General features: G+C 40.4%; 1 protein-coding gene across 2 annotated transcripts in view; it reads left to right on the top strand.

The window, feature by feature from the left end:
* FAM171B (family with sequence similarity 171 member B) overlaps positions 1-25,197 on the top strand; it is a 77,809-nt gene that overhangs the window by 27,412 nt on the left and 25,200 nt on the right. The window lies entirely within an intron of this gene.

Genomic DNA, 25,197 nt, shown 5'->3' with positions numbered 1-25,197 from the left:
TTATGTTCTTATTGTGTGTTGCAATTACTGCTTCTCAACAGAGAAGAGCATTAATGTCCTAATGGAGGCAACTGATTGATTAATATATTGATTAGATCTAGAAGATTATCTTTGAAATTCTAGGCTGACCCAATTCTCAAATTGGTATGGCAGCTGGATATGAATACTTAATTTTTTTTTCTAATGTTAACAGTATTCACTAGTTTTTGTTTTTTTAATCCTAAACAAGCCAGACAGGATAAAGGATGGCACATTTATTTATTTGACAGTTACACAGAGAGAGAGGTCTTCTATCTGTGGGTTCACTCCCCAGATGGTTGCAACAGCCGGAGCTGCACCAATCTGAAGCCAGGAGCCTGGAGCTTATTCCAGGTCTCCCACGTGGGTGCAGGGGCCTAAGGACTTGGGCCATCTTCCACTGCTTTCCCAGGCCATAGCAGAGAGCTGGATCAGAAGTGGAGCAGCTGGGACTCAAACTGGCACCCATATGGGATGCCAGCACTGTACGTAGTGGTTTTACTCGCCACACCACAGTGCTGGCCCCAACAGTATTTGCTATTTAAACAACGTCTTACTAGGCCGGCGCCGCGGCTCACTAGGCTAATCCTCCGCCTAGCGGCGCCGGCACACCGGGTTCTAGTCCCGGTCGGGGCGCCGGATTCTGTCCCGGTTGCCCCTCTTCCAGGCCAGCCCTCTGCTGTGGCCAGGGAGTGCAGTGGAGGATGGCCCAGGTGCTTGGGCCCTGCACCCCATGGGAGACCAGGAAAAGCACCTGGCTCCTGGCTCCTGCCATCGGATCAGCGCGGTGCGCCGGCCGCAGCGCGCCAGCCGCGGCGGCCATTGGAGGGTGAACCAACGGCAAAAGGAAGACCTTTCTCTCTGTCTCTCTCTCTCACTGTCCACTCTGCCTGTCAAAAAATAAAAAAATAAAAAATAAAAAAAAAAAAAATAAAAAAAAAAATAAACAACGTCTTACTCAATTTTTATCAAAAACTGGGAAGAAAGAATAGAAGAAAATTAGAAATTACACATTTAGACAAAAGTATGCAAAGATTATTTGCTGTGTATTCTTTATAAGTAGGAATCAGGAGAAAGTCATGAAAAAATGAAGATTTTTAGTCATTTGAGTGGTCTCAAAATTAAAGTGATAAATCAGATGAATTATAGAAAGTTGGTGAGACAAAACAAATCTGAGCATTATTTAGGATTCATTTGTAGTTCCCTCTATATGTAACTGAAAACAAGGAATTTAGCTGTGTTAAATTGATCTTGTTTTCTCTCTACTTCCAGAGCCTACCAGATAGCAGGAAGACAGAATGAACCCTGGACTTGTGTTAGGTTCCCAGGAATGGCTTCCTGAATACATAAATGTTTGCTTCTTAATTGGTTAGGTGGAATTGATGGACAAATGTGGCAAAAAGCTAATAAGGTAGCTTTGTCTCAGTTGATGACTAGCAAATGAAAGATTTGAGTTGTTATTCAGTTTGTGTTATTTTCTTGGGCTTTTTTTCAAAAAGAAAGAATCAGAAAAATGTACTTTATTACTGGTGGTTTCTTAGAGACTATAAAGTCCAATAATTAAAAGTAGACATGATACATTGAACTGCTAAGATGGAAAATTATTCAAACAGTGAAATAGAGAGGGGCATAGTTTATACTCAAGTTCAGTACTGCAAGTGCAGGTGAACATTTACTTGCACAGACTTTCTTTGGCTGTTTGAAAGTACTCTGAAGAGCTAGTTCTTTGTTCTCAAGGTACTTAACTTTTACAAGTAGAAAGAGTTAAGCATAAACACAGGATAAGATGTAGTATGTTCTATTAGAATTTCCAAGTGCTGTGGGCACATGGTGGGAGGAGAGACAAATATTCCCTCACTTTTTAAAAATTATTTATTCATGTATTTGAAAGACAGAGGTGTTCTGTCTGCTGGTTTCTCTTTAAATGTGTGCACCAGCCAGGGCTGGGCCAGGCCAAAGCCAGGAGACTGAAACTCAATCAGGTCTCCTATGTGGGACTCAGGCTGGCACTCCTATATGGCATACAGTGTCTTAAGAGCTGCACAAAGGCTCACCCAGAAGACAAATTTCAGTTTTTAAGAGACTGATTCCTCAACTGGTTACTGCTTACTTTCCTGGATTTTGATCATCTCAGTTTTTATGGTTTGAAAGGAATATGGAGAATTTTTGCTGTTTGTCTCTAAATGGAAGGCTATCTGGTAGAACGTGAAGCAGAAAATAGAAATACAATTTTGGTATGTCTTTTTATATATATTCACATTCACCATAGTAATGAATTCTCCAATATTCAAGAGGCAGAGAGGCAGAGAGAGGGAGTACTCCTATATGTTAGATCACTCCTCAGTTGCCTGCCAGTGGTGAGGGCTAGACTGAGCTAAATCCAAGTTTCCCACATTGGTAGCAGAAACCCAACTACTTGAATCTCTTAGGGTCTGTATTGACTGGAAGCTGGATCAGAAACTGGAGCCTGGAATTGAATCTAGGAACCTCTGTATGGGATGTGGACATCCTAATTGGTTTCTTAGCTGCTAGGCCAAACACCTGCCCCTAAAATTTGTCTTATGAAAGATTCTAGACATAGCAATACATAGTCTATATAGTGGATACCCTTGTACTCAGCATTGTGATGAACCAGATGTTAACCTTCATTGTTATTTGCTTCACATTTTTCTCTATCCATTTTAAGATATAAAAATTAAAGATAGGATCAGCCCAGAATTAGTCATTTTCCTGAAATTTATGTTATCTTCTGTTTAAAGAAATAACTGTAAATGAAAAATAAAAAAATAAAGGGATCTGGCACTTGGCATAGCAGTTAAATTGTTACTTGTGACACCTACATCCCATGTTAGAGTGCATGGGTTCCAGTACTGGCTCTGCTCTTGATTTCGTGTTGTTGCTAATGTGCATGCTGGGAGGCAGCAGGTGATGCCTCAAGTAGTTGGGACCCTGTCACCATGTAGGAGACCTGGATTGAGTTCCTGGCTGTTGGATTTGACCTTGTGCAGTCTCAGCTATTGTGGGCATTTGGAGAGTGAATGGAAGGTCTCTCTGTGTATCTCCATCTATCCACCTTTCAAATAATTAAAAAGTTAAAAAAAAAAAACAGGAATAGATGTAAATACATATTCTACATATTCCTTTGCTATTTGATTTTTTTCCTTAGCATCATACTTGAGAGACTTTTGTTATTGATACAGTCACATCTCAATTCATTTTTATGAAAATGTTTTTATTTGATAAGACACACATGCACAGACACAACACATACACAGAAGGGCGGCAACGTGGCAGTGGAGGGACAGAGCTATCTTCCATCTGCTGGTTATTCCCTGGGGGTAAGCTAAGTCAGAGCCAGGAGACAGGAGCTGTATCCTGGGCTGCCACACACTGGCAGGGACTTTGAACTATCATTTGCTGCCTCCCAGGATGCACAGGTAGGAAGCTGGATTGGCAGTGGCGTAGCTGGCAGCTGAACAGGCATTCTGATAAGGGATGCAAGTGTAAGTGGCTTAACTCTGTGTACCACAGCACCCACCCCTCATTAACTCATCTTAATTACTGCATAATACTGCATTGCATAACTGAGCCACACTGATAGACAGTTAGAATTTAACCCTTGTTTTTCTGTTATGCAGAGTACAATGTTCAAACTTATGTTTCCATTTAGGTGTGTTCTGAGAATTTATTTAGGGTTCTTACAAAGTCATAGAATTGCTGAGTTATGTGATAATTATATTTTCAGAATTTCTAAGTCTGTCCAAATGGCTCTCTGAAGTAGTTGTACAATTTGCCTCTTCCTGGTTGTAGCTAAGTGACCAATATATTTCTCATGTTTTTCCTTTTCCATTTTTCTTTTCTGAGAATTGTCTCTTTATATACATTGCCAAGAAAAAGAGCATTTTTTTCTTACTGATTTTGTAGTAATAATTTTGAGCAGAGTTCTGCTTTTTGTTTCAGGAATCAAATGGTGGTCTCATCCTTTAACACACAGCAAGTGGTTTCAGATATAAGCACAATATTTTCCACATTAGTAAATAATTATTATTAGTTATTCAGAACTCTGAATGCATTGCTTATGTAATGATTGAGAGAGTTATTTGGTTGGACAGTCTTCTCAGCAGAGCAGGACACTGGTTTTCCGTGGGGGTTTTGGGTGGAAGCATTGAGTTCTGGGATTTGAGGACTGTGGCTGGTGGTGGTCTGACATTGGCAGTAGAAGCTACCTGCTCAGGTGAGATTTTGTTGTTTGTGCTGACACGCATCAGCAGTCAGTGTACTGCATCCATTTCTGGATGGCTGATGCTTTAGAGTGTTGGTGTCTGCTTGGTCGAGTTACAGACATGCATTTAATAAAGCACCTTGTCAATGATTGATTAAATTAGCACTATGGTTATAAGGCAATAGAACTGTCATTGGGTAAGCATATCTAAAAACTCTTTCTGGCTACCTGTTACCATGGTTTCAGTACAATCTGTTTTAGGAGTGTGAGAATTTTTTTTTCTTCTTGCACATATAATTTATTTTCAGAATTGACTGCTTTATAAATTGGGTTTTTATATAGCTTCTTCAGAGCAACTTGTATGCAGATTTGGTGGAAAAAGGCAGTATACTGGGTTCTGTAATTTGCCCATATACAGTTTTTGGTATGATTTGAGATGGGAAAACAATTATGTAGAAGTCCATCTAATATTCTTGTATCTTTCTAATGGATAGTGTCACATGATTTCATGTATCTTTTTTTTTCTACTTAGTAAAGAAGGAATATTTTAAAAACTTGTTTATTTGAAAGGCAGAATGACAGAAAGAGAAAGAATGCATGAGAGCTTCTATCTGCTGGTTGATGACTAAATGGCTGCAATGGCCTGGGCTGGATCAGGCTGAAGCCAAGGACCTGGAGCACCATTCAGGTCTCCCTCATGGGTGGCACAGACCAAAGTACTTGGGTCATCTACTGTTTTCTCAGTCACGTTAGCAGGAAGCAGAGTAGCCAGGACTCAAACTGGTACTCTGATATGGGATCCTGGCATTTCTTATAGCATTGAAACATTGAGAGGTTACTTTGAATCCTGTTGGTCATTTTCAAATCAGAAGAAGAAAACCAGAAATGATGGTGAGACTTGAAATGAGCTAATGTGTACAAGATGGAACACCATGACTCAGTAGGCAGAAATATTATTATCTATCCCACTGTCAATATTTCTTCTTCAGTAAATGTTTGTTGAATACCTAAAATTTCTTACAAGACTTCCCTTTATGTACAATGTATTCAAGACAAATTAAGTGAATATTTAAATATGTGGTTAATTCTCTTCACAGAAGTAATAAAAACAAATCAAGTGTTCTAGTAACTCCCAAATGTGGACCATTTAGCAAAATTTGCTCTAAGACTTTTTAGTAAATATCAATATTTCTATTTCATTATACCATATGAATTGTCTTTCAAGCAAAATTATTTTATTGAGTTTTTAGTTTAGTTTCATACAAATAGCCTCCAATAAACTGATTTAAACAGGAAGAAAAATTTTCACATGAGCCAAATTATACACACTAACTGTAGACTCCTTGTCCTTAGGAAGTCTTCATAAAGTTAGGGCTTCCCTTCAATATCAGAGCAGGTTTATGTTCAGATGGTAAAGGAATATTTACAAGTATGAAATATTAACACCATACTCTGGTAGTACTCACTTCAGGAGAAGGCGCTATTCTGAGTTTGTAATCTGATTATGTCTTCACATAATCCCTTGGTAATTCTATGAGGTGTGTATGTCAGCAGACGCTGTCATTGCACTCATTTCCTAGGTGAAATTCAGGCAGACAGGCTGTGTAAATTGCAAGATGACATGAGTCTATACACGAGACAGAGCTGCAGTTGGCATTTGGCTATTTAATTCTTATTGTGTACAAGGATACTATAAAATGTGGCTAGTGGAATTAAGAAATAAATTTATTTTGATGTGAAAAATTGAAATGCATGCATACAAGGAGCCTTCAAAAGGTTCAAAACCAAAGGAGACTAAATTTGAATTAAAATCATGGAAGAAAACATCAGTGCTTAGCTTGGATGGCACCATTCAGTTAACAGATAATATGTATTTTGTGCCCTCCTCATTGCCTTCTTGGATAGAAAAGTCTCCGGTCCTCAAGAGCCTTGTTATTCCAAGACTGCAGGTGGAGTTCTAAGTGTAGGAGATCAATCATAATGTATAATATGATGTAGAGAATTTTGTGTTGAAACTTTCAATAGAAATGAGCTTTAAAAAAAGAAATGCCTTATGTGTATCAGTTTTGCTGCCAATACAGTGTTTTGTTTTAAATCTTAATCAAATTTATAGAATATATACTACTAAAGTCTTAATAATTTCATGACTATTTTAAAATTTCTATGAGTGAAGTTGAGCGTATTTTCATTACATTATTGTTTAAAGCCCTTGCCTATTTTCCTGCTGGACTATGATCTTGTCACTTTTTGTTTTTGTTTGTTGAACTATTTATTTAGTGAAGCATTAAGCCTTTGACTATAATGTAAATTACAAATGTTATCTCTAAAAATAATAAATAAATTTTTAAAATGTAAAAAAAAAAAAAAAAGGAAATGCGTATTATGAAAAATCTATGTGAGGTTACATAATTTTTCTTTGTACTGAAAGAAACTTATCCTTTAATTCTGTTTCCCCATACCCTTTTTGGAGTTGCCTCCAACAGTGTAGCCTCTGTGGGAGAGTACCTCATCCTTACCCATTATGTCAGAACACAGTTTTTGAAATTAGCAGTATCTAAAATGACCATTCTCATTTAAAAAAACTGGAAACAGAGCACATAATGAGGTCCTTAGCAACATTTCAAAGCTTAATTTATGGGAATTCTTGAGGCTCATGAAATTGCACCCAGAATGTATGTGTGTTTATTAGTATAGGCTTTTTAATTTTTTTTTTTTTTTTTTTTTTTTTTTTTTTTTTGGTTGGGGAGAGAGTAAGGAGAGATCTGTAGGCTAATCAGATTCTCAGAGGGATTAAAGAAACACTGCTCTGATATTGAGGAGAGAGGTGTTGTAAAGGAGAGGTATATCATAGTATTACCAGCCTGGGCCAACTTCGCAAGCTCACTTTGCAAGGTGTGAGGGATCTTGCATGATGTTTGTTTCCAGAAGGACTCTAGTAGTGAGTCTGGTGCAGTGCTTCAGGTCAGATGTTGCCTTTACCTCTGTTTCCTTCCTGCCTTCCCTTCCCGGCCCTAGGCAGGTTTTCCTGTGTGCTGTGGCTGCCTTCTGTGGTCTCAGGTCTCAGTATCTTTGCTCACTGACTAGAATTCTCTCTGATCTGGATAGGTGTTAAGGTGATGAGAGACTTTCTGCTGTCAGCTTTCACTTCCCTCAGGAGCCACTGGGGGTCCTTCAGACTGGCCCTGTGCCCTGTCAGGGTTTCCACAGCACTGACTCACAGCCTCACAGAAGCACTCTTCCGCTTAGCTGAAACAGCCTAGTGATGTGTTTGCAGCCTCCCGCTGGTCTTCTGGTCCACGGAGTGGGACTATTGTGTTTTGTTGTTCGGCTGATGGTCAGTGCCCATCACCTTGATAGACCATTACTAGGCACTCAGTAAATAGTTGTGAAATAAATGGATATTATTTTTCTTCTGGTTGTTCAAACTTAAGAATCTTGGCATCATTTGAAATTCTGCCCAATCTCAGTATTATGTCAGTTGCCAGGTGCTAAATATTTTTGTGTTTGGTCTTTGTCATGTCTCTATGTCTGCTCTAATTTTGACTTTGTTGATTTGGTCTCAGCTATTTTCAGCAGCTCCCTCCAGTTTCTCATGAACAAAGCTCCCAGAAAAAGAGGTGTTTTTATACTTCAAGGGTCTTGTCACACGTTGCTTAGTCTTCATCATATTGGCAATCAGAAGAAATTCAGTTATCTCCCCTTGTTCTCAGACTCATTTTTTTTTAATTTATTTTGTTGCTGCACCTGTGTTACCTTAACACTGCACTATTCAATATATGGTAAGTTTTGCTGCCCTTTCTCATGCTATTTCTTCTGCTGGATGGGGCCTTACCCCAACTCTAAATTGTAAAATGTATCTACTCTTTCAAGTTCGATCTCATTTAATTCTCACTTGGAGATATCTGACATTCCCTCATTTAGAGTTCATATTTCTAATCCTTTGCATAACTTTTATATGCCTATAGCACTCATTTTAGAACTACTTTAGGCTTGAAATTGGGGGATATTAAATATACAAATACATAAAGTTTTAATGTAGTTACTGGCACAAATAAAACATTGAATAAATGGAAGCTGTTTTGATGTGGTGGCACTTCAAATATTTTATGGCAACTGGAATTAAAAGATGTTTGGGGTGGGTAGATGGTGTAGTGGTAAAGACACTGCTTGGGACACCTGCGTCACATATCTGAGTCCTTTGGATTCAGGTCCCAGCTCCGCTCCAGCTTCTAGCTTCCTGGTAATGTGCACACTGGGAGGCAGCAGGTGATGACTTAAGTGTTTGGGTTGCTGCCATCCATGTGGAGAGATCCAGATTGAGATCTGGGCTTGCAGCTCTGGCCTGGCTCAGCCATGGCTATTGTGGGCTTTTTGGGGATGAACCAGAAGTTGGGAGATCTCTGTCTCTGTTCTCTGCCTCTCAGTTAAATAAATGAAAGTATAAGAAATTGAAATCCATTCAGTTTTTTCATAATGCACATTTTCCATGAACATTTGAAACACCCTCATATATACGCCCACTAGACTTAGCACTTTTTGCCCAGCAAGTATTCAGTAAATGTCTACTGAAACAAACTTATTGATATCCTAGTTTTTGAACATATTAAGATGCTATTTTTGGAGTTTTCTTTCATACAAAATGTGTACTGCATATGCATTGTGTCATACCTGCTTTGTCTTTTTTTTAAGACGCATTTTATTTATTTGAAAAGCAGAGAGGCTAGCATTGTGGTGTAGTGTGTTAAGCCTCCGTCTGCAGTGCTGGTATCCCATATGGGTATTGATCTGAGTGCTGCACTTCTGACCCAGCTCCCTGCAGATGCTCCTGGGAAAGCAGTGGAAGATGTTCTAAGTCCTTGGGACCCTGCCACCCATGTGGGAAATGCTGATGAAGCTCCTGGCTTCTGCCTTCAGATTGTCCTAGCCCCGGCTTTTGCGACCATTTGAGGAGTGAACCAGTGAATGGAAGACCTCTCTCTCTCTTGCTCGTTCGCGCGCACTCTCTCTCTGTCTCTCTCTCTGTCTCTCCTTCACCCTCTCCCTCTCCCTCTCCTTCTCCTCCTCCCTGACTGTTCTCTTTCTCTTTGTCACTCTGCCTTTTTCAAATTAATAAAATAAATCTTAAAAAAAAAAAAAGGCGGAGTGACAGAGAAAGGGAGATAGGGTGTGTGTGTGTGTGTGTGTGTGTGAGAGAGAAAGAGAGACAGACAGCGAGAGCGAGAGAGCACTTCCATCCAGTGATTCATTCCCCAAATGGCTGCACTGGCTAGGGCTGGGCCAGGGTGAAGCCAGGAGCCAGGAACTCCACCTGAGTCTCCCACATGGGTGGCAGAGGCCCAAGCACTTGGACCATCTTCCACTGCTTTCCCAGGTGCATTAGAAGGGTGTTGGATCAGATGTGGAGTAACTAGCACTCAACCTGGTGCTCTGCTATGAGATGCTGGTGTAGCAGGCAGCAGGTTAACCCATTGTGCCACAAAGCCCTGTGCTGTGTCTTTTAAACTCTTTCCCTTTAATATTTTTCATTAAAAATTAATGATTATTTTGTTCAAAGTTTCCAGGCTCGTCAGCTTGCTAATACTGTAGACTGCATGCCATTCATGCTGTGGCTTTCATGCCGTGCTAATGCTTTAGGCATTAGGTTCTCCATAGCACCTAAATTCTGTGTACTGGTCACTATTCCTATTAGATGTGCCTTTACAGGAAAAATGCTGCATTTACTCAGATGCCAGGGAAACATTAGAAAGAATTCTGGGACTCATTCTGTTTAAATCTAACCACTCTCCCAGCACAGTGGGTCTCACCTGCTTAAATGAAATGCTGACAGTAGGTTCCAAACCCTTATTAAAAGCTGATGCCTGTGTCTGGCACTTTCTAAGTAAGTTCCATTTTCTCCTCATTGATTTCAACATACTTCACATGTAGACAAAACAAGTGAACAGAGAGCTTTCTGTAAATGAGAAAATGGATGTTTTATTAAGTCTCTTCTACTGTAGTTTACTGTGAATAAAGTCTGAGAATTTACCAGTGGAATCCCAAACAACAGAGTGTCTGCTGCACTTCAGTTACTCCTCATTAGGCTATTGTTGGTATATTTAATTTTCCTCAACTTATTAGGAGGGTATTGTGAAGGAAAAAAACTAACAATGTTTGGAATACAAGGTAGATTAAAAGAAAATTGAATGATTTCAAAGCTTTACTGAATATTCTTTTTATGTTAAGTCCCTGGAGAGACAGGAGCTGTCACTTCCATTGTCAACTAGAGTAAAATCAAATAGTAACATTTTCCTGTTTGCATGAATTGGTATCATATTCTGGAAAGCAGTTTAGCAGTGCATGTCAAGAAGCTTTGAACAGTTCATTCCCTTGAATGATTATTTCTCTTCCCCAGGAAATAATTGAAAATTCAGACAAATATATATGTATGTACATTTTAATTAAAGCCTTATTTGTAATGTGAAAAATTAGAAACGATGAAACATACAGTAATATGAAAACTTAAATAAAAACCTCTAGATTTTATCTAATAATGTAATTTTGAAAATATTAATACCATGGGTGTTTGTTGATAGTGCAGTCTTAGCTGGGGAACATAGCATATATTCACTATTGTCATATTTTTCCCCTTCCTACCTGTAATAAATGCTCACTGTTCTGAGTCAGATCATACATTGTAGCAAGTTGCATGGTATTCCCTTCCCACAGGACCCAGTTGTAATAGTCAATATTAACAATTGGGTGAGGTCTTTTCACACCTTACCCCAAGGTTGTTCAAACATAGTCATGAGTTATCACATAAACATAAATCATCTTAATTCTTTTTTTTTTCCAGTATGTTTGTATAGAAAACATGTTACCTCTGAGTTGGGATTAGGGAGAATTTTCATTTTCTTCTGTATTTTTCTTTATTTTCCAATTTTTTATGTATTATAATTAAAAGTATTGAGTAAATTCAAACCCAAACTTAGCCTTGTAATAACTAACAATGATTGTCAGTAGATAAAGCAGTTATCAAGTTCAACTTTCATTTTTGTCAGTATTTGCACCTCTGATTGGAGTGCTCATACCTTGAGGAAGCAAAGACTAGCCGTGGAATATTAAAAAAATCAATGATAAGCAATTTGAATTCTTACTATTACATTAAAAGTTAACAATTAAAGATGAACTGAAGAGGATGCTGTGGATTCTGTTTCTGCCCTCTTGGGATTTATTTATCATCTTGGTCAGTGCTTCTTAACGTTGGCTGTGTCCTACCGTCATATGGGACCTTTTAAAATTGTGATTTTCTGGACTCCGTATGCAGTGATTCTGACTTAATTGGACTATAGCAGAGGCGGCTGGGGATATAGCAAAAGTTCCCTAGTTGAGTCTAATATGTAGCCGGATTTGAAAACTGCTTAGGTCTTAGGTCAAGAGTTAAATACTCTAGAGAAAGCTTAAAATAGTAACACATTATACAAATTGATAATCTTGAGGTTTTGTAAGATTCTCTTTCAATATTTCATTTATGTATAAAACCAGTCATGCGTTCAGAAAATATTAAGTAGACTGTATTTACCATATACTAATTTTTTTACATAAAAAGTACACTTTCCAGAATGTTCTTATTAAGATAATAAAGTGAAGCAGCATTCTTTAGAAAGATGTATATTAACAGTTCATATATGACTGATTTATTTTTAAATACTTTAATATTTTTAAATGATACATAATTACATTTATGGGGTATAATGTGAGTTTAGTTATATACATATCTTGTATAGTTGTCGAGTCAGGATAATTAGTATATCCATCACCTCAAAATTTATTATTTGTGGTAAAAAAAAAAATCCTTTCTTCTGCCTATTTTCATTATAGCCAACCCCCAACTTTAAGAGCTTGACTTTTTTAGATTCCAGAAATGATTGAGATCATGCACTATTTTTCTTTCTATGCCTGGCTTATTTCACTTAATATGATATCCTCCAGGTCCATCCATATTGTGGCAAATGACTGGATTTCATCTTCATTATGGCTGAATAGTACTCCATTGTGCATATGTAGCACATTTTCTTTATCCATGCACCCACTGATGGATGTTCAGGTTGATGCTACATCTTGGTTATTGTGAATAATGCTGTGATGAACATGGAAGTATCTTTTCCACATAGAGATTGCTTTTTGGAGGGTATATGTCCAGCCATGGGATTGGTGGGTTGTATGGTAGCTCTGTTTTCAATTTTTTGAGACCTCCATACTGTTTTCCACAATGGCCATACTAATTTACTTTACCACTAACCATGTATAAGTGTTCTGTTTTCTCCACATTCTCTCTAGCACTTAGTTATTTTTTTTTAAACCATCAAAACTGGAATGAGATGAAACCTTTATTGTGGTTTTAATTTGCATTTCCCTGATGAGAGGTGATATTGAGAGTTTTTTGTAAATATACCTGTTGCCTGTTGTCCATTTTTATGCCTTCTTTTGAGAAAAGCATTTATGACTGATTTCTTTGTTAAATGTTATTAACTAAAAAGATTTAGTTGTATGATTCTCTGAACACTCAGTTTATTTGTACTTTTCTTAATACTATCACTTCAGCTTTTTCATATATGTATTTTTTTGATTTATTTATTTGAAAGGCAGAGTTAGAGAGTGAGATCTTCCATCCTCTGACTTACTGCCCAAATGGCCACAACAGCTGGGGCTGGGCCCTACTAAAGCTATGATTCTTCTAAACCTAGATCTTCTTCTGGCCTCCCGCGTGGGCTCAGAGGCCCAGAGACTTGGGCCATCTTCCACTGCTTTCCAAAGTGCATTATCAGGAAGCTGGATAGGAAGTAGAGTAGCTGGGTCTTGAAGTGGTGCCCGCATGGGATACTGGCATTGCAGGCAGAGCCTTAACCTGCTATGCCACAACGCCAGTCCCTCATGTAAGTTTTTAATGACAGCTAATTTGTTTGGATCTCTCTCAGTGACTTGACTTTTTTTTTTTCAAGAGTTATTTATTTGAACATCAGAGTAACAGAGAGAGGTGAGGTGGAGAGGCAGAGAGGCAGAGAGAGAGAGAGACATCTTCTATCCGATGGTTCACTCTCCAATTGGCTGCAATGGCTGGAGCTGCGCCAATCTGGGGCCAGGAGGCAGGAGCCAGGAGCCAGGAGCTGCTTCTGGGTCTCCCACGCGGGTGCGAGGGCCCAAAGACTTGGGCCATCTTCTACTGCTTTCCCAGGCCATAGCAGAGAGCTGGATCAGAAGTGGAGCAGCCGGGACTTGAACCGGCACCCATATGGGACATTGGCACTGCAGGTGGTGGCTTTTACCTGCTGTGCCACAGCACCAGCCCCTAGTGTGATGTTTCAAATAACAGCTGCTTAATAAAAGTGTGTAGCATAAAGAATGCATAAACATAGTCTCTTAAACTTTATTTATTTATAGTCTCCTTAGTGTCTCAGCGAGTTTTTTGTTGATCAAACAACTTGTGATAACTCAGCAGGCATTTGAAAAATAAAAACATATTTGTTAATTACTGCATGGGATGCCTGTGCCTATTACGCACAGCACAACTTTGCCAATCTTGTAATAAAATTGAATACTGCCACCGCCTTATCTTTCTCTTTTTAAAAATTTTATTTTCATTTTATTGAAAGGCAGAGAGAGAGGAGGAGAGGAGGAAGGGAGGGAGAGTCAGAGAGAGAGCGTCCATCTGCTGATTCAGTCCTCAAATACCCACAACAGTTGGGGCTGGGCCAGGCTGAAGTCAGGAACCAGGAACTCAATTCAGGTCTTCCATGTGAGTGGCGGGGACCCAAGGACCTGAGCCATCATATGCCACCCAGGGTATGTATTAGCAGGAAGCTAAAATTGGAAGTGGAGTTGGGACTTGAACTCAGGGACCCTGAAATGGAATGCAGGCATCCCAAGCAATGTCTTAACCTCTGTACTGAATGCTTGCCTTGAGCCATCCTTAGTACTTGGCCACAGTTAACTTTAATGCAGTGTTTCCTTTCTACCAGAGCAGTCGCTGAAAATGCAGCTTCCTATAGATGCAGTATCCTTAAATTGAGTGTCCTATGTTCTGTTGAAAGAGAAAACTCTCTTGCTTTTGTGGTATCCAGCAAATGTTCATATTGTTCTTGTATGAAATCTTAAAATATTTTCTGATACCTCTGTGAGTTTGTTCTGTCACCCTTTGTGGCTTCAAGTGTAGTTTGAGAACTATGCCTCCAGATCTCAGGATTTTGAAATATTTGTTTTAGATACCACACAGGATTTAGTTACTTAGCTTTTCAGTCATGTCATTCAGTTGCTAAGCCTATGCACACATTCTATGAGAGAAGGCTGGCGACACTATTTCTTTATGGTATTAAGATTTGGAAACAGTGGAAATAAATGTTTTTCTTTCTTTCTTTTTTTTTTTTAGAGCTTAACTAGATTCAATGCACTGTGCTAATATGTACCTTATTTATTCTTTGAGATCAACATTTTAGTATTTTTGAAATTTGCACCCTTTACCAGTGATAAAAGAAAATACTGTGTTGTGGTATAGGAAATTCTGGGTTCCATGGCTGTATAGGGGTTAGTAATGATGGCCTTGGGTGGCTCTGATAGTTCCCTCGGCAGGAGGTGGAGGTCCTGGCCATCTCCCTGGGTGCCCTGGGTGTTGAAAGGCATTCACTTGGACTCCAGAAATTGATAATGTCTTCACAGTTGTTGACTGGGGATATTGCATCCTTTTTAGAAACTGAGGGAAATTTTTTTGGGGGGAAAATTTTCTGGGGACATTGCCAGTTTTAAAAGAAATTCTTTTCAGGACATTAATTGTATAAATAGCATTATAATATATTTTAAAATTATAGATAGCGTTATAATACGTTGATTCTATAAATAAAGGACTGTGGATAGGAATCTAGTCCTTTCTAGATTTCATCCATCAATTATACGGAATTGAGAATACTTAAGGACACTCAGTCATTAACTCGGGAAGGAAACCAGAGTATTCTACATGCAGTTCAAATAGTCCACATTTGATTTAACCCCAAGAGGATATTGTCCCTTCACTAACAAATCTACCCTGATTTTCATTGGTGTATTCATGGGAGGGAACATTCAGTAATTGTTGATTCCCCTAGGGCTTTGTGTCTCTCCCACATACTATCATCAGTATGCTTGAAACCAGAGCACAAACACGTGCTATCCAAAGATTCCTACAGGGTGATTCTTCAATAGTAATTTACTAAACAGCCTAATTCTGTGTGACATATGTTTTATCACAAGTCTATATTCAAAAATTTATTTTCCTAAATGGTGTACTTTCTTGTATAGTAAGTAGCCTTTTTTGTTTCCATCTCTCTTACTTGTTCTCATTTTTATTGCCAACTTCAATTTTGTTTCCAGTATTTTTCCAGTTAATTATTTAAAGTTAAGTAACAGATAATTGATGCAACTCAATAATTTTTTTCAAAGATTTTGCTTATGGGGCCTGTGCTGTGATGTAGAGGTTAAAGCCTCTGCCTGCAGTGCCGGCATTGCATATGGGTACCAGTTCGAGACCCGGCCATTCCACTTCCAGTTTCACTCTCTGCTATGGCCTGGGAAAGCAGTAGATGGCTGCCCAAGTGCATGAGCCCCTGCACCCACTTGGGCGACCTGGAAGAAGCTCCTGGCTCCTGGCTTCGGGATCAGCCCAGCTCCAGTTGTTGCGGCCATTTGGGAAGTGAACCAGCGAATGGAAGACCTCTCTTTCTCTGTCTCTCTCTCTCTAACTCTGTGTTTCAAATAAAATAAATAAAGATTTAAAAAATAATAAATAAAGATTTAGAAAATATTTTTTCAAAGATTTATTTATTTTATTTGAAAGTCAGAGTTACACAGAGAAAGAAGAGGCAGAGAGAGAGAAAAGTCTTCCATCTGCTGGTTCACTCCCCAGTTGGCTGCAATGGCCGGAGCTGTGCTGATCCAAAGCCAGGAGCCAGGAGCTTCCTTGGGGTCTCCCATGTGGGTGAAGGGGCCCAGGGACTTGGCCCATCTTCCACTGCTTTCCCAGCCCATAGCAGAGAGCTGGATTGGAAGTGGAGCAGCTGGGACTCAAACTGGCACCCATATGGGATGCTGGCGCTGCAGGTTGTGGCTTTATCTGCTATGTCACAGCACTGGTCCCAATAAAATAAATAAATCTTTTAAAAAAGGATTTTATTTATTTGAAAGGCAAAGTGACAGAGAAAAAGATCTTTCTTCTGCTGGTTCACTCCCCAAATGACCTCAATGGCCGGGCCTGGCCAGGCTAGCCGGGAGCCTGGCACTCCATCTGGGTCTCCAAGGTGGGTGCCACAGGCCAAGTGTTTGGGCCATTTTCCACAGCTTTTCCAGGCATAGTAGCAGGGAGCAGAGCAGCTGGATCTTGAAACAGCAGTGGAACTGGCGAGTGTTAAAGATGGTGGCTTACCCTGCTGAACCAAAATGCCACCTTGTCTATGTTTGTTTTGCTAAGGGCAAACAATAGTGGTTGCCCTAATCTTTTTAACATTGTGAGATTTTACATGTTTGTTGAAGTTGCTGAAGGAAGAAATAAAATGTTAAAGAATCAAAGCATTTGTATTTAGCTTGAAGCACGTACTTATAAATGTTCTATCATGATTGTTTCCCCATCTTTTCCTAGTCCTACTCTCTAATTCCAGGCTTGGCTTGTCTACCTCATTTCAAGTGTAGTCCGCCCCCCCCCCCCCAAGATTTACTTATTTATTTGAGAGGCAGAGTTACAGAGTGAGAGGGAGAGACACACAGAGATAGACTTCCATCTATGGGTTTGCTTCTCAGATAGCAGCAATGGCAGAACTGTGCCAGGCGAGGCCAGAAGCCAGGAGCTTTATCTGAACCTCTCGCATGGGTGACACATGGGTGGCAGGGGCCCAAACACTTGGGTCATCTTCCACTGCTTTTCCCAGGCTATTAGTAAGGAGCTGGGTCAGAAGTAGAGCAACTGAGGGGACGGCGCTGTGGTATAGCAGGTAAAGCTGCTGACTGCAAGTGCCGGCATCCCATATAGGCTCTGGTTCAAGTCCTGGCTGCTCCACTTCCTATCCAGCTCTCTGCTATGGCCTGGGAAAGCAGTAGAAGATGGCCCAAGTCCTTGGGTCCCTGCACCCATGTGGGAGACCCGGAAGAAGCTCCTGGCTTTGGATCTGCGAAGCTCCAGGCGTTTATGGCGATCTGGGGAGTGAACCATCAGAGGGAAGACCCTCCCCCTCTCTCTCTCTGCCTCTGCCTCTGCCTCTCTGTAATTCTGCCTTTCAAATAAAATAAATCTTAAAAAAAAAAAAAGTGGAGCAACTGGGACACCAACCAGTGCCCATATGGGATGCCAGCTTTGCATCTGGAGGCTTCACTCATCACATCACAGTGCTGGCCCCTATAGAGTCGTCTGGAACCAGTGGTTCCATCGGTAGTACCAGAAACAGAGTCAAGAATTCATTAAAACAGTTACATATCACTCAAAAATAAGTATTGGTGTTTGAGATTACAGCAGTAAATTAAATGAAAAAGTGCTTGACCTCATACAGTTAATGTTCTGGTTGGGGATACAGAATATGAACATTATGAGCAAATTACATATGTATTAAGGTAAGATAGGAAAAGATTGTGGAAAAAATAGATCAGGGTGGGAGGAAAGTATGTACATAGCAGGTTCAATCCTCGTGTTTCACGAAGCCTGGAACCCTGGTTGCCTTTGTCCTGCCCCTGGGAATGTGGCCTTCTGAGTGTTCTTTCTGTTACTGATTGGTAGTGATGTTTATATGCCTGGAGCAATGGGGCATGTTGTTCCAGCTTGTCATGGCTCCGCAGGACTGTTCCACAAGTTCATGATGTGTGTCCTGTGTGTCTGCTACCATGGCTCATTACATTACAGAAGTGTGTCCACGTGGCAGGTGCCTCTGTGACAGCCTTGGCCTCTGATTCAAGTCACTTTCTCTGTGCAGAGACTTCTGGCATGTGTCCCTCAGCTCAGAGAATCCACGATCTGTGCAATTCCAGAAGGGGAAGGGCCCGGAATCCTGGGCTGCCTTCTGTGGAGTTGGCCATTCGTATGTTTTTTCATGGTTTTACTCTTTTTTAATTTTTATTTATTTATTTTTGACAGTCAGAGTGGACAGTGAGAGAGAGAGAGAAAGGTCTTCCTTTACCGTTAGTTCACCCTCCAATGGCCGCCACGGCCGGCGCGCTGCGGCCGGTGCACCGTGCTGATCCGAAGCCAGGAGCCAGGTGCTTCTCCTGGTCTCCCATGCGGGTGCAGGGCCCAAGCACTTGGGCCATCCTCCACTGCACTCCCGGGCCACAGCAGAGAGCTGGACTGGAAGAGGGGCAACTGGGACAGAATCCGGCGCCCCGACTGGGACTAGAACCCGGTGTGCCGGCACCGTAGGCAGAGGATTAGCCTATTGAGCCACGGCGCCGGCCTCCTGGTTTTACTCCTAAACCTTGGCTGTGAGTACAACCTGGCTTTGAGTCCTGTGAGTACTTTTGGTGAATTAATGAACTTGAGGGTGGTCTCAGGATGCCTGAAACACACACCAGATAAGGGGGGTTTGGAGGATAGGAGGCACAAGGTCCTGCATAAGCACAAGGACCTGGATTATCTGCAAGAGAACTCTGGGAAGAAGGAAGAGCGTGTGCAAAGCTGGAGGTGGAAGCATGCGCAGTGTAGTGAGGCTGCTGTGGACCCAAGAGAGAGGATGAGGGAGGGGATATGAGCTCATAGGTGCAGTGAGCACGTGATCGGACGGGGCGTCCCCGAGGGTCTGGGATGACGTCAGTGAGCATGTGCCTGCTCCGTGAGCTAGTGAATTTCCGACTTTGCTCTAAGGAAGAATACCTGCTTCTCCCGTTGGCTCAGCTCAGTCACTTCTATTTGTGACAGCATCTTCACGTGTTCTTCCCACATTCTCTGTTGTTTCCTCACTCTTAATTTTTTGCTGACTTGCGTCGGAAGGAAAAAAAAAAGTCTCACTTTGTTCTCAGTCTCCTTTTCATCTGGGTGCCAAACAGGACACCTGTGTCAGGAGATCATGGTGTTTCAGCTGACTCCATCAGTTCAGAGGCAGGGGGACACCCCTTCTCCCAGCCCCCACCACCCCCATGGCCCTGTGGAAGTGATGGCTGGCTGAGCTGAGTCCTAGGGATAAGTAAGGATCCCTAATTGAATTCCTGCAATGCTGCTTGCCCCTCCTTCACACCCTTTGTTCAAAACTCATTTGCTGTTTTGTCTCCAGGAAGGAACCCTCTCCCACACCTTATTCTGACTAAGGTCCAGGACTGCCAAGGCAACAGTGACCAGCGCTTTTTCAGACACTGAAAGGAACAAATGACCTTTTGCTTGTCCTCATTGAGCTCTAGGCTTTTCTGTGGCTTTAGGTCTAAGTGCCTTCACTAATAAATGCTTCTTGAATGCATTTGTGAGTGGGTGAATGAAGGAGTGGTTGTAAGTGATGCCAAGGCAGGATGAAAAATTGGAAATAAAACGCCAGGACGATAAATGTCTGTGGTGTGAGCTTGAACAGTGTTTTAGGAGCTTGAGTCAGATTTATTTACTTCCATGGAGGAATGGGGCCCTGAGGGTGGGCAAGAAGGATCTGAAACAAATACTAATGTCTCAGCCCTGTCATTTGCCCCTCTCTGAGTTGCCTGTTATATGCTATTCTTGAGTTATAAAGGTGGTTCTTATGTTATCTGTTTCGTTATTTTTGGTGAACCACACTCATGTAAGCCTTCAGTCCTCATGGAGAAAATGTGCATACCGGGTTCTAGTCCCGGTCGGGACGCCGGATTCTGTCCCGGTTGTCCCTCTTCCAGGCCAGCTCTCTGCTGTGGCCCAGGAAGGCAGTGGAGGACGGCCCAAGTGCTTGGGCCCTGCACCTGCATGGGAGACCAGGAGAAGCACCTGGCTCCTGGCTTCGGATCAGCGCGGTGCACTGGCCACAGCGCGCCGTCCGTGGCGGCCATTGGAGGGTGAACTAACGGTAAAGGAAGACCTTTCTCTCTCTTTTTCTCTCACTGTCCACTCTGTCAAAAATAAATAAATAAATATTTAAATAAATAAATAAAAATGAAAAAAAGGTTTCATAACCTTTTCCACCTTTGGAGATAAAAATCCTCATTCTATCTCCTTAATGTCTTCTTAGCTGTGACATTTTCTTTGTAATGAATATTAGTTTACTGGTAATAAATTTGTGCTTCTAGTGTGCACTTTTTTTCCTTTTGCTTTTAAATTTCAAAGCCAACAAACACTTTGGATCTAATGTGGGGCTTACCTAATGAAAAGGAGAATTTCTATTTTACTGAGTTTTTGGGTTTTTTTTTTTTGTCCTCCCCCCACCCCCCCCATTGGTGCTCTGTGTTCCTTCAAAAGGAGGCTGTGTCTCTGTATTTGAAATGCTGTCAAGATTAGACTGTTGAAGTCCTTTCCACTCTGCTTCACAGAATGGATAATAATACGGTTCTTTCTTTTTATAAGTGTCAGTGCTGTTCTGGGCTATTTTCTAAAGGTTCAGCTTTCATTCCCACTAAGTTGGGAATTAAATTATATTAAATTGAAAAAGAAATTGTGCTAGCAGCCTGAGAGAAAGACTTGTCAAACCACTTTGTTGGTATTATTTTGTAATAGCAAAACTAAAAGTTTTAATTTAATCTTTGTGATATATTTGCCTTGTATTCATTTAGGAAGCATTTGATATGTATTCTTTAGTCAGAATTCCCAAGTTAAGTATTTTTATGAGCAAGAGGGAAAAGTTGTATTAATTCCCAAAAAAAGGGGGATCTTAATAAATTTATTTGTTGTGTTTATTGTAGCGATGCAAAGTAGTTTTCACTGGCAACTGTGGTGCTAACTTGAAAACTTTTACATCTAATGCTGAGGCTAGAAACCTCGCTATAATGAAAACTGGCCTCTGCTGAAATCCTATAATCATTCATTCTCCAGGGCTTGGCCACTTCTGATCTCTATCCTCTCTCTTCAGTCCTCTGCCTCTCCTACTTCCTTTCTTCCCTCTCTTTCTCCTTACCCATCCTCTCTATTCAGTAAATATCTACCAGGCAGTGGGTCAGAGTTGGCCTCTAAGTTATTAAGCTCTACTAAGATACAAGGCTGGGCTCGAAACAATATTGGCTGTCAAGACGCCTATTCATGCAAGAAGAAAAATACACGGAAAAGTAAAACACACACCTTGATATGTCATGTGCCATTAGACCCATCAGAACAGAAGTTGGGCTAAGAGCAAATTTGTTTGATTAAAGGACATTCAACTTAAACTTTGAAGGATGGATTAGGATTTTGACTGGTAGAGATGGAAAAAAAGCATTTCAAATGAAAGCAAGAAACAAAAACTGATGTAATAGGAAATTGGGTTGGTCATTATCATTATCAAGAGGGATCATTATCAGTGATCCATTTATGTGACAGTTTATAATAGGGTTCATCAGGCTTTTTCTATGAAGTGTCACATAGTAAATATTTTAGTCTTTGTAGGCCGTATGACCTCTGGCACAACTACCAACTTTGCTATTGTAGCAGAAGTGCACAGAAAACACATAAATGAATGGGCATGGTTGTGTTTCAGTGAAACTTTACACAGTCAGGCAGTGGGTCAGGGTTGGCCTATAAGTTATGATCGCCAGTCTCTGATAGAAGAGTATGGTATGATTAGGGGGAAATAGGGCTGGAGAGGGAGATGGTCATCCGATTTCAGAGGGTTTTGAATATCTGGCTGAAGAGTTGGGAATTAACTGGTACTCTCCTTAATGAAACTATGATTGTCATACCTCTGTGACTGAAAATTGTGTATAAAAATGGTATGTTGAGAGCAAACTAGATCTCTTAGAGTCCCTAGTAAAACCTGATTTAGATCAGAAGCAGAAATTAGAAAGACTCCATGAGAATGGACCAAACAGTCAGATCATGGAAAACAGGAGCTTGTGCGTGAACTGGCCCTTAGGACATCTGGACCAAAAATGTCAATGTTCACTCTGCTCAAAAAATGATAGTGAACTGACTCCAAAGTAGATATTATATACATATTTTGGATACTAATGTGAATAGTTATTTTATTGAAAGCTCAGACAAGTCCCTAGTGCTAAGTCAGAAAGATGAGGATAGGTTCGAGGGTAAAGGAAAAAAAGCAAGTTTAGTCTGCTGACAGGTGAGGGAGCAGTAGACCTCCAAGTCTCAAGAAATAGCCCTCAGCTGAATGCTTTGGGGTTTTTAAGGAGACTAAAAGAAAGGGGGAGCTGGTCTGGCAGAATGATGGAGGAGCCACAAAATATAGCCTGACCAGGTTGTCTTTCTCCGTTTGCAAAAGAAGTTGAGGTTAGGAACAAGACGGTGTATGACTTAGGACATAGACAAGCAGGAAACCAGCAATCCAGCTCCGAAGTAAGAACAAACTCTGCATAAGCTGCCTGCACAGTGTCACCTGGTTGGTTTGATGGCCAAGTGGGCTTCAGTAAGCTTGTGGGCTATAGAAAGTGGTAGTTATTCCTGGCCTAAACCAGATCCCTTGAGACAATACTGGCCAGTAAGGTATTATCTACTGGAGAAGCAAATGACCTCACAAGTTCCATGATTAGAAACTTGTAGGGCCAATTGTACCACTCCCCTAATTCAGTGAGTTAACCCAAGGGAGCATGGGCCTGACGGTATCTAGCATCTGTATTCAAGGCACTGTTTGAGGGCTCAGTTTCAGTTATACATGTTCTAAATTATTTTCTGTATCCCTTCACGGATTATGTTAGATATTAGAGAAAGTTCTTTTGTCTATTAGTTTTTAATTTGTATTTCTTTTATGGTAGAACCAAATTTTGCAAGACTTTTTTTCATGTTTCCCCTCAGAATAAACTTCCTCAAGGCAAGACTATGTTCTATTAATGCTTATATCCCCAAATACCTATCTAGTGCAGCTCTGACAAAGCAGTCATTAAGTCATTCAATGAATTGAAGTGAGCATTTCTAATTGTTCCCATTTTATTCCACTGTGTTTTTGTGCTATTCATTTCTTTGTGGTTCTCATCAGAGTACATTAATCTCAACCAAATATTTTAAATTCATTTCATTAGAATATTTAAATTAAAATAAGGACCTATGATTTATTTATAAAAGGTTATATTTTGGCATTATGATCCTATAAAGGAAACAGAATTATACTGCATTAAATAAAAATGTTGTAGCTGGTCCCAACATAATGGAAAAGAAATAGGCAATTTTTTTGGCAGTGGAAAAATGTGCAAATGAGGTGGTTTTCCCATATGCACAATTGGTAATGTAATGGTGATAACATTAAAGGATAGTATCAGAAAAGAAGTGGGATTATGATTTTATTAGCTCACTCCATGCATCTCATTAGCAGTATTTTTAGTCCCTCTGGGCTTTGATTTATTTATCAGTATGCTCTGGCAAAACCATAATATAATGTTTATTCTAATATGTCTTTTGACATATATCTCTTTATGTATTTATTAATCTGAGATGTAATGATTCTAAGTACTTAACAGTGCTTCTGCTAATCATGTGATAGATAATAAGCAGCCACCTCAGGACCTTGCTCATTGATATGTATTTTATTTTTACTTGTTTTTTCTCAACATGTAAATTACATGTTTTCTGAGGGTGCAGTTGAAATCATTTGGTCCATTTTAAACTCATGGTGACATAGTGAAAAGATGATTATGTGAACAAGACATAATAGTTATAATTAAGTGACAGAAAATAATACGTTCATAGAAAGCTGAAAAATACAACGCAGAAAGTAAGTAGATTATGTAGACAAATTTGTGGTTGAAAACCATATATTTAATCATGGAATCTGCCCAGTCTAAATGCCAGAGTGTTTTTGTTGTAGGCAAGGACTGCCGATTGCCGTGGGTGTACTTTGCTTTGGGCTGCCAGTGCAGTTTGCTTGATCAAAAGTAAACACCACAGAAGACAGAGGCATCCTGTCAGGAGCAGATAATGCTCTGTAACTTCCCCTCCTCTGTGGGGGAAAAAGAGTTATTCATGGATCTTTAATTGCTTTGACCAGGCTTTCAGCCAAACCTATTTTTTTTTAATGCTGTTTTTACTGTGCCTTGGGCTGGGGTGAGAGACAACACGCGCTCACAGATGTGAAAGGGAGGCACAGAGAGTCAGCAAATGAGCGTTTTCTTCTCAGCAATTGTTGGGAGCCAAAAAAGTCTGCTAGGACATGATGGAAGCAAATCCCTGAAACTTCCCCGAGCAAAGAGCATGGAATAGAGTGTGGGACTTCAGGAGCTTGTTAGTTATGAAACTATTACTTCTTAAAAAGATTTATTTATTTAAAAGGTGGAGTTACAAAGAGTCTTCCATCCGCTGGTTCACTCTCCAAATGGCCGCTATGCCCAGAGCTGGGCTAATCCAAAGCCAGGAGCTTCTTCTGGGTCTCCCACATAGGCGCAGGGGCCCAAGGACTTGGGCCATCTTCTACTGCTTTTCCAGGCCATAGCAGAGAGCTGGATCGGAAGTGGAGCAGCCGGGACTTGAACTGGTGCCTTTTTGGGATGCCGGCACTGCAGGCAGCTCCAGCCCCTCCCTGTGAAATTTTAACCTCAGTTTCCTTACCTTAAAATTGGGTAATGTCTTGCAAGTTTGTTAGGATACAATTGGACAATGTATGTTAAGTTTCCAGCACTGAAATATTACACAAATTAATGTATATTATATGTGTTCCATGATGTCAGTTTTCACAAAATGGGATTGAAAAGAAAGCAATTACAACAGTCTGTTAGTTTTTTTCAAATTGAGCTGGATTGGACCCTGTTTATCAAGTTTCCTTATATACTAACTTTACTAAGTTATTTAAGGTATAGATATAGTGGATCTCATCAGAAAGGGAGACTTTGATTTTGATAGCCCAGAAGTGGCCTGTGCAAACAGTTTTTCCTAATTGTGTTACTCATTTGCTCATCAAATTTGTATT

The sequence above is a fragment of the Oryctolagus cuniculus genome, chromosome 3, assembly GCF_964237555.1.
Source record: "Oryctolagus cuniculus chromosome 3, mOryCun1.1, whole genome shotgun sequence".
NCBI lineage: Eukaryota > Metazoa > Chordata > Mammalia > Lagomorpha > Leporidae > Oryctolagus > Oryctolagus cuniculus.
The sequence above is the reverse complement of the archived record's forward strand: the minus strand, read 5'-3'. Positions and strand labels throughout refer to the sequence as shown.